General features: G+C 35.9%; 1 pseudogene; it reads right to left on the reverse strand.

Moving 5' to 3' along the window:
* Positions 1-4,322, reverse strand: part of LOC137630249 (uncharacterized) — a 135,432-nt pseudogene extending 131,110 nt beyond the window's left edge.
* Between the last annotated feature and the right edge of the window lie 6,831 nt (positions 4,323-11,153).

The raw sequence follows: 11,153 nt of genomic DNA on the forward strand, positions 1-11,153 counted from the left end.
AATAAAATAATGTTTACGGGAACAGAAACTGAAACTTTATTCAATACCTTGAATACATTTAATTTTATCAGTAGGTACATAAATTCACTTTATCATGTTCATAGATATGAACATATAAATAAAGATATAATCTAATGATACTCTTAACAAAATAAAACATATATCAGAAAATATTTTTGTTATACTATTAGTTAATCAATTACACGGCGTAGGGACTTTCTTTTAGTGATTTTTAGTTATTTTCAAGAATTTATTCAATTATTAGATAACCGAGATACGAGTTTATACGCACTCTTAAATACATAAGTCAATTTAAAGTTTAAATTGGTTTAACTATAGATTGTGAAGGTTAATCATATCAATAATAACAGTAATAATAATAATGAAAAACGTCCACAGGAAGTATGACAATAATTGCTAATCTTCCTCTCATGAAGAAAATCATTATTTCTGAAATAAAATGTCTCTAAAAACAGAGTAAGTAAACTTTGTACATACGACAATTATGAAAATGTTCTATTCCTGCTTTTACACGACAAAGGATTAATCAGAGAAGAAAATTTATTTTCTTTTTATTCGGCTCAGAAATCTTGCTTATCATTCATTAAACAAAATCACTGTCCTGAATAAACGACTTTATGTCACATGCCCCTTATTTATAGTTACGCAAACATGCCTCACCTTTAACTAATCCTTTGGCTATTTACATAACAAACAAATAAAGAGTAGAAATAGAGAAAGTGGGGCATTTAAAGGGTAAATTCAACTGGCACAGCAGCTTTCCAGCAGGGAGGAAAAGGGCTGTTTTCCACAATATGTTCTCCCTTCTTTATTTCCCACTTTGAATTTCCTTTTCCTTTGCAGTTCGTTAGTAATTGGACCGTTAAATATCAAGCGATTTCCCTTCCCACTTTCCCCTCTCATCACTTCAATTTTGTCCCCTTCATTGGGTGCCATTCCCTTGCTCCTCCTTCGATTCGGAAGCAGATTTGTGTAATCTTTCACTCGCCTGGTTATCTTTTAATAAAACATTTTTAACAGTTTAATGTTCATAACATCTATGGCGTTATATATAAGTGATTTTAGTTATTTATCAAAAATAAATAATTTCTTGTGTTTCCAGAAAATTTTTCTGAAATATATCAATTCGGTCCACCTTCATGGTATAAATCGAGGGACTGTACCAAAAGAGGATTGTCAGATATTACCACATTTCCTATCTTTTATGAGACTATTTAATTTCAACTTAAAAATCATCGACATCATCACTATCATAATCATTGGCTGAACAACAGCTCCACTTGGATAAGCAAAATGCTAAAAGCTTCAGGAGCTCATCAGGAAAAACAGACCAAAGCGGAAGACAGTGGCAAATGTTAACAATAAATGAGAGATATAACACCAGAGCAATAACAAAGGAACCCGCATTAAATATAATGCATTTCAGATTATGAAAGGAGTCAAAATTAAACACACCCTGCGAATCAGGTACATCTGATCCTTTCACGAGATAGTCGCAACTTGCACAAAACTTAAGTAAATTGAAAAGAAAGAAAACGTCAAGAGAGTTGAAATTTACAGAATATATCGTATTCCGAGTGAATAATATATTCAGAATGAACAAATTTATCAGAATGGTGGAGAAAACCTATAAAGAATTTACAATAAGCTCAGCGAATCGCGCCAAAAATTAAAATTACGATCTTGAATAATATATCAACTAAACTTTATATGAAATAACCGACAGCTGGTAAAGGTCAAAACAGGAAACATTTTGCAAAACATGGATGAATCGGAGGATGAAAAAATTTCCATGACACAGACACCACAAAATCTCTTGATAGGCTTTACCAGAATATTTGTTTCTTACTATAAGAATAACACCCTAATATTCTAAACGGGACATCATTAATCATGAAATATGGATTGTGGCGATCCAGTGTCCTAAACATATAAACAATCATATTTTGAATTTTTTAGGGTTCAACTTTATCCCTAATACGTTTTGCAACATGCACTGATTATATATAGATGTGTCAAAAAGAGAAGTAACAAATAGGTCTGTATATTAAATAATATCGATGCAACTGGAGTATATCATCATCACCTCCTACGCATTGACGCAAAGAGCCTTGGTTATATTTCGCCAGTCGCCTCTATCTGAAGCTTTTAATTCAATACTTCTCCACTCATCATCTCCCACTACACGCTTCATAGTTCTCAGCCATGTAGGTCTGGGTCTTCTAAATCTTCTAGTGCCTTGTGGAGCCCAGTTGAACCTTTGGTGAACTAATCTCTCTTAGAGATGACCAAAGATTTCATTCGAGTAGTTACGAGGGAGCTCACCATCAACACATTTTGCAAATTTTAGTTTGAAAATTACGAAATTAATAACTTTATAGAAAAATCGGAAATGACTAGCTTTTGATTATCATGGTCAATATTAGCGCAGGAGTCTATAAAAACCACAAAGTTTTTGACCTGAATCAATGGATTTCCTTAGAACACCGAAAATTTAAAGGAGTGTACTACATTCACAAAAGCCCTGTGAAAAACAAAACTAAAAACTATTGAACAGATGATTATTTTCAGCATATGCAGCAAAGTAATGACCAGTCTTTACATAAAAAAAAGAAAAATAGCCTTTAGATATATATTTCTATAAGTAGCAGGAATAAGTAAAAGATAGTCAATTATACAGAATAGTAAACCTAAATCAATCAGTATAGCTCAAGTCTCATTACTGCCAAACATCTGATCCCAAAGATTAGCCTTTCCCTAAGATAATGAATAATAGTTATTAGATTTCAAAATGTATGGAATGCACCACAAACTATCAAGTAAATTATTGGCTGATCCTTCATTCTCTCATGGTAGCTTCTCAATGCAGGGTTGCAACATTGACTAAATTACTACATATAAAGTGTTACATAATTGTTATTCTTTATTTATTTAATTTATACCAATTAAACTCAATTAAGCATCTGCCAGTGTCTCTCAATTTTAGTTCTTGTAAACGATCTTCTTTTCTATTAAAATCCTAAAAAGGTCCAAATAGTGGATGCATAGACCTGAAGCATGAAGTAACCTACAATTCTTCGTTATCATCGAAAGAAGAGACTTTTAGGAAATGAATGATTTTGGTAAGGATTTCCTTAACAGGGGTCCGCAATTATCTTGGGTTAGTGGAATTTTACAATATTTAATCCTCTTTGGGAATCAACGAGGATTTGGATCAAGACTCTGAGTCGCTCCTTCAGGTTAAAATAAAGCATCCACCAAGTTGCAATGGAATTTATTTTCCAAACTGTTTCTAATCTAGACAGATAGAGAAAAAGAGAAAACACACACACACACACACACACACACACACACACACACACATATATATATATATATATATATATATAATACAGAGATTATATATACTGTATACATATCCATAAACATATTATATATGATAATTTTGCACACGTCAGACGATGGGTATTTCGGGATAAGTTACTTTATATGCATATATATATATATATATATATATATATATATATATATATATATATATATATATTCATAATGAATGACTTAGCCACGTAATTGAGTACTTTATAAGTTGGTGACAAAAATTGAAATATTTCATGCATGTCCATAATAGACGAGTTAGTATATGTATGCAATAGGTTTATTCGTAAATTTTATTCATTAATAAGAAACATAGAGATCAATATTTTAGATACAATTGTGAAAGGATAGATTAAATCAGAGAGAGACGCGAGAGTGAACAAGAAGTAAGGTGGGTGTTGTCAAATTTCGCTGAGTGTTTATGGATTGTAGTCTAAATATGAAAGCCTATTGTCCTAGAACATTCGCTATTACTCATCATGACTCATTGGGACGTGAACCTGGAGGCCAAGAAACAACGGAAATGTTACATGATTCGGAAGCTTGACACTCCCCAATTGGCTTATAAAAACCCCACAATCTGGTAGCATTTCCACTCGTTTGAAGAGTAACTGAAATTTTCAGTGCTTTGACCGTGGGGTTTATAGCCAGTGTTAGCTAGTTCGAATTGGCGAATTTGAACTGCGTCATTAGCACACATTTTATGTGTTACTGAAACGGAAACAAAACGCACCTAATTGCTAGTTCGACAAGCAGCTGTCGGTTAACATCGTGTTTTTGCGATGGCAGCCAGGCGCTTGTCCCCCTTCATTCTTTCTGACTCCCCTTGGGCCAGAGTGGAGAAGGGAAGGATCATGAAGCCACGATGCTTCACCTTATGGAGTCACAAGAAAAAGACCCACCTCGTCCACCCAACCAGCCATGGAACACACCCATGAAACACCTGAGGACAACAAAGAAGAGACACAGCAAAACCACAACCAGATCAATGAAGCAGAGAAGCAGAGGGCAACCAAGATACCACCACTTATCCTGCCCAACAACCACCTCCACAAAAGACCACCAACAGCACGTATACCCAATCATACAGATTCAGGCTTACTCTTAGCCCCAATACGACCTCCTATGCTGCCATAGCCGCTATGGAGGCCAGGAATCCACAGCTAAAAATGACGATTAGGCCAAATCGTCGAGGACAACTCGTCATCTCTGCCAAGGACAAGGAAACCCCGACTTCCTAGTACAGCAAGAGAACGTCCAACACCTCAACCCTTCAGAAAAGCCGACAACCATAATTATCAGTTACAGCCTGGACCTACCACTCGACCCAGTGCTGAACCACCCTTCCATTCTCTCAGCCAAGAGATGTGAGGGGAAATCAGGAAGAGGATCCCACAAGCTAGAAGCAGTGACCAAGGAACAACGACCTCCACAGATCTCCTTCGGTTACTGGGGAACCTTCCACATGGAGGGGAGGAATACTTCCCGGAGTCTCTCAGTTGCTTCAAGTGTCAAAAGTATGAACAGCACAGGAACCACTGCACAGGCACGGAGGCCTATGCAGTTTGCAGCAGCAGACAGCACCCCGCAGCACACTGCATCACCAAGTTTTAGGACAGACAACACACCATTGCCAAGTGCCCTAACTGCCGAGGACCTCAGCATGCTTGGAAGAAGAGATGCCCAGCAAGACTCCAATGCATCGCAGACCTCCAGGGAGCAGATGGTCACTACAACTTCCTCCACAACCACAATCCTCCTTACCAGTAACCCACAAACCCATTACCACCAACTCCTTAAGTGACATTCCCAGCCTCCCTAGTCACGGTGTCAGAAGCTGTCCAAACGTCTCACACCCCTCCACTCCCATCAAACCACCCACCACTGATTGGACCGATCTTGACCCCAATTATATGTTTATTTTTCCTATCATTTTATATATTACGAAAAATTCTCTCTGATAGCATTTCTTTAAGAGCGATCATGGAAATTTAAAGAGTGGCTGATGTTCCCAGATTGTTTTACTGGTCCCTCGCCAGATATCGTTAACTGGAAACTTACCGGAGGGAAAGGCATATCTTCCTACATACCAATGTGAAGTGTCTCCATTACTTTAATTTTGTAAAATCGTAAATCCTTCACGAGCCTTATGGCAGAAATCTAATAAAATGGTAGTGAAAAGTGCTGTAATAATAAAACATGCACATATATACACCCACAAACATATACATACATAACTTCATATATACATATGTCTATATTTACGTGTTGATATACATACATAGGTTCCATACATAAAAGTTAATTTGCGATGTACAGCGAACCCCTTAAGTCCAAGTCCTTTGGTGATTTTTCACTCACTATTGAACATCACCAATACAGCATCCCACAAGAATGAAAGAACAGTTGCCATTGACCTCCGGTCTCCCACCATGTGCCTTTGGGGACACAACTAATTTGCTTAAAAAACCAGTGGTACTTCTTTTGTCAGAAATCTCCTTGTCTTGCTTTTCAATGCCTCTGCAATAACAAGGCTTAGTAAATTGAATGACGAGTTGTGCATAGTAAGGGGTAATCATGCATAAGTCTCAAGGGAATGGAGGGACAAATGAATAATTATTTCTTTATAAGATTATAAGATATCTAAGGACATAGCGTTCCATAGTATGCAATGTAAAATACAGTATATACTATGATTTTGATTGAAACAATATGACACATGAAAAAGATAAGAGGGGTGAAGAACAGTGGTGGTTTGGAAACGGAAAGGGTTATGTAGTTCAAATATTTGTTGTAAAAAAAATAATGTGAATTAGTGAAGCGAAGAAAAAACTTAATATAGACAGCATTGATAATTGAGAACAATTAAAATAAGAATAAATCAAAGCATGTTTAAATGAATAGACATGGTTTTTCATAAAAATGAGAGACAACCGTGTGTTGTTTCGATGGGTAGTTACCATTTACATTTACAGAACTGACTGAGGACAACGAAGAGAAAATTTTCATCTTGGTGAGATAGTTTTTTAAGTTCACAAGAGGAGGAAGATTAATAATGGAAACCTGGGGAGATATTCACCCGACTGAATCTGGCAATGACGTAGTACCCCCCCAAGGGGTTGGGGGAGGGACTCCAGTGGCTCAGTACCTTCAGTGCCTTATCTGACTTGATGGGTGAAGGGTGTGTGGTCCCGCGCTCTCGGCTGGTTTTTTGGCTAGAACGCATTTCGGGAGAATTTCTCCCAGGGTTACTGTTCCCGTATGTTGTACATACGGGTGGAATTCTCCCAGTGTTACTATTATTGTATTATTTTGTAAACCCTTGCCTAATATTTTTTTTACTTTTCATGCAAGATTTAGTGAATAAAATTGAGAGAAATATAAAGAAAAAGGCATACACAGATGAAGAACTGTCTGAACTTATGAACACAACTGGGGCTCTCTCAGAAATTCATGCTCGGGAAGGCCCTAATCACCCCATGGGCCACGTCACGGCTGGATTTACCCTTGCCCCGATCCTTGCAGTCCTTGATCACCACTGTCTGCAATGTACCATCACCAGGCAGTGCTGCAGGATCACCAGGGACATCTTTCTCAGCCAGCAGCGGTGCATTGGTGCGCTGTTGTGAGTGCCCGGTCAAGTCCGATAGGAAGACGCGTCACAGATGGCATCTGTATCCAGTCTGTGGTGACTGTATCTAACAGGTGAGTGTATATATAGTACTGTATGTGTTTCATTGATGTACTTTGAGTCATTTGAAGCATAATTTGCCATACTGCAAGTGTTGAATAGAAAAAAATTAATTTGGTATGTACTGAAAAATTTACCATTTTTTGTCTGTCTCCCATACAGATTGTATACGAGCTGGGGAGATGGGATTCAGGCAGTACGTAGTCCCATGACAGTAGAGAGTTCTACACCAACAAAAAACAAAATTCGGAAATCGTTTTTTTTTTGGTCAATTTAATTAGTAAAGTACTCCAAGAAAAGTCTATTTTTTTTCTGTATTTTTGAAAAAAAAAATAAAAATATGATTTACAGGAGGATTTCATTTATAATAGCCTCAATAAGAGAGAAGGAGTTATATTTCATTCGTATGTGTTCCAAATAACAAAATTTTCAGGATAAGTATTTTATTTTAATTATTTAATTACCGGGTGAAATTCACCCAGGGTTACCTTTCATGTTACGGAAATGGAGGGTTACCGTTGTAGGGTTAATGTAAATGTGGGATGTATGCGTCTATGGATTCCTTTAAAACACGGAATCCAAAAAGATGAAGGGCGTTCTAAAATGTACGCACTGGTAATGACCATATTTCAAATGATAAACTATGCGTTACACTGATAATTAAGAACACCTAAATATCCAGATCACTGTTATTTTGATAAAATACGAGAGTAGAATGTAAACGTTTGAATTGCTTAACCGAAAGATTGATAAAATATTAACGTCATTATACTGACTACACGGCAGGTTATCATTAAGAGTCCAACAAACTGGTATCATCATTAAGAGTCCAACAAACTGGTATCATCATTAAGAGTCCAACAAACTGGTATCATCATTAAGTCTAACAAACTGGTATCATCATTAAGAGTCCAACAAACTGGTATCATCATTAAGAGTCCAATAAACTGGTATCATCATTAAGAGTCCAACAAACTGGTATCATCATTAAGAGTCCAATAAACTGGTATCATCATTAAGAGTCCAATAAACTGGTATCATCATTAAGAGTCCAATAAACTGGTATCATCATTAAGAGTCCAATAAACTGGTATCATCATTAAGAGTCCAATAAACTGATATCATCATTAAGAGTCCAACAAACTGGTATCATCATTAAGAGTCCAACAAACAGGTATCATCATTAAGAGTCCAACAAACTGGTATCATCATTAAGAGTCCAACAAACTGGTATCATCATTAAGAGTCTAACAAACTGGTATCAATATGAATCACTTGCTTACAAAACGTCTTGCCAAGCGCATCAAGATAACACACACGAAACCATACTCATTATTAAAGACCTCCTAAAGTAATAAATACCTAAAGTGTAGTGAAAACTACATAAGCGAATGGGATCAGCAATATTATAAACTTTTATTTATGAAGGAATTTTATATTCGAAAACAAATTAAACAAGGGTTTTGTCAGCATAGGAACATTCACTTTTTTTCTGGAATATTGGCATTGCTGTATGTTAGGGTTTCAAGGTATATTTCCTTTATTCATTATTAACTTTACTTTCAGAAAAGGCGGCTTATCACTACAACAAAACAGACATCCTCCTAAAAAATTTTCTCGTGGTTCCTTATCAAATAATATACAGACTGTCCTCGTACATTTCCTCATAATTTTCTTTATTTTCATGCTTCCACATTGCAACACATTGCATGAATCATCAAGTGTTTGACGTACCTCCATTACCTCGCTTTGCAATTTTAGATAAGAGCTCTTTGTAATTAATTAATTAATAGGCGGAAATAATTTAAATATCGAAGGGAATGTTGACAAAGATGATTAAATGCCATTCCTAGAAACAAAAATAAGTAACTAATAAGTCTGCAATATATTCTAATTAATGCTGTCTAGATACATTTCTTTCAATTTGTTTGCTTGGCGGAGTGGAAATTATGATAGTGCCACGAAAACATGATATCCATTTTTATGAATAATTACAAATTCATATATTTCTATATGTACCTTAAACTCCACTTAATTTTCCTATGCAAACACGTATTATTTTAAATGAATGATAAAAATTTAAACATCAATACCGCGATAAGATACTATTAAATATTGACACTTCAAAAATATCTTCAGCAACAGAACAGAACTCTCGTGCATTCATGCACTCATGTGTACTAACATATCTTTCCACACATCTATTTAAGACTTGGGCGGTAAGATACCTGATTTAATCAAATTAATTTTTAGACGTTCCGAAGGTTTATGACTAAGATATAACTATAAACTACACAATATCGTTTAAAAAGTTTTGGCTTTCAGAACAATATTCTGAAAATTATTGAGGTAAAAGGAAGTTACCGTCCATTAAAATGCACTTAGCCAAACAAGATCTTATGGAATGCACCATTACAAATCTTCAAATTGTCATATCCATTATGCCCTTGTGACATCTTATGATATCTTAAAATAACTGTCAGAGAATATGTATTAGTGATGTCTTAAAACAACCGTCAGAGAATATGTATTAGTGATGGTTAGTAGAAGGACTTACACTTTATCTTTCTATTCATGATTTTGTTATTAGGAAATTGGGATCAAAACTTCCCTTAACAATAAATGCAACGAATGCTCACTTATCAAACATGACAATTAAGAATATCCAAACGTACAAGAGCCTTTAGTAATAACATATTACTGTTTATGAAATTTGATTTAATCTATGTAGAAAAATTAGTAATGTGAAGATTGAATATTCACTTCACTACCAAAATTACACATCTAATAAATTCAAAATAAAGACAGGCTGACACTTTCACGAGTTTGTGGCATGCATTATCACGACTCGAGTCGTGAACTGGCGTGAACTCGTCGTGAACTGGCGTGAAGTGTTCGTAAACCCGTCGTGACATCGTGGCATGTCGTGACGAGAATTTTGAAATGTTCAAAATTCTGGTCACGACAAAATTTCGTGACCGGGTCGTGAACTATGCGCCAACTGTTGATGAATTCGTCGGGACGATGCGGGAAGTGCGCAAACTATGCGCAAACTATGTGTGAACTCGTCGTGCCAGTTCGTGTCAATGTGGACAGGTCAGCTGTGATTCTGAGATTTTTTTTTTTTTTTATCTTTCAGTTTGTGCCACAAAATATCACGACTTGCCACAACAAATTCGTGGCAAAAAGTCTTGCAAGTGTCAGGGTACCCTAAGGGTTGGTTTTAATAATGTCACTAATTAGTTTTATTTGCAACTTTTCTAAGGGCACATCAAGCGCTATATGTCGTAGAAGTGAGTGAGTAAACAGATTGTAGACTTAAAAAGAAAAAGGTATAAAAAGGGACAAATAAGTAACAATAGATACAAAAAGAACTTCCTCCAATAATGGTCATGCATGACTTAAACGACCTTGTGTAGTATACATGTGCAATGGGCTGCTCTTTTTTCACAGTTCCTCGTCAAATAGAACTTTAAATCTTGTCTCATCAGTGGCAAGGTTCTAATAACCAAGAAGTCATGGTTCCGTAACTGTATTACTGCAAAAGGGGAGATTAGCTATCCCCTACTGTCGAATTCGACTCTAACAGAGTTGGCAACCAAAGGTCTTCTGTATCTAGACTTTATTTACAGCTTGAATAATCCCGTCTTTATTCACCGCATCCACTACCTGAACTATTTTGATATTATGCCTTTGAACTATTTGAATAAAACATCCACTTACTGATGGTGAGATAGACATTAATTTTGCTCAATCTAGAATTCCCACACGTACACAAAATTCTGGTTTCTTAGGTGGGTTCTGAGATTCGCAATTTGCCTTAGTTCAAGAGCCAGATATCCTTATTTCTAAAAGAACACTCCATTATAACTAGAATATAATTTAAAAAATTAAATTGCGTTTGTCATGCGGGCTGGATACATTTTACCTTGTTTCTTTTGTTAGCAAAATAATTAATATACAGAGGTTAAATCAAAACAACGGTATAATAAGAATCAAAGATATATGTGAAAGATCACACTTAATTCAAAGAGGACACACCATATGTCGCTAAAGAGCATCA

This window comes from Palaemon carinicauda, chromosome 38 (genome assembly GCF_036898095.1).
Source record: "Palaemon carinicauda isolate YSFRI2023 chromosome 38, ASM3689809v2, whole genome shotgun sequence".
In the NCBI taxonomy this organism is placed as follows: Eukaryota; Metazoa; Arthropoda; class Malacostraca; order Decapoda; family Palaemonidae; genus Palaemon; species Palaemon carinicauda.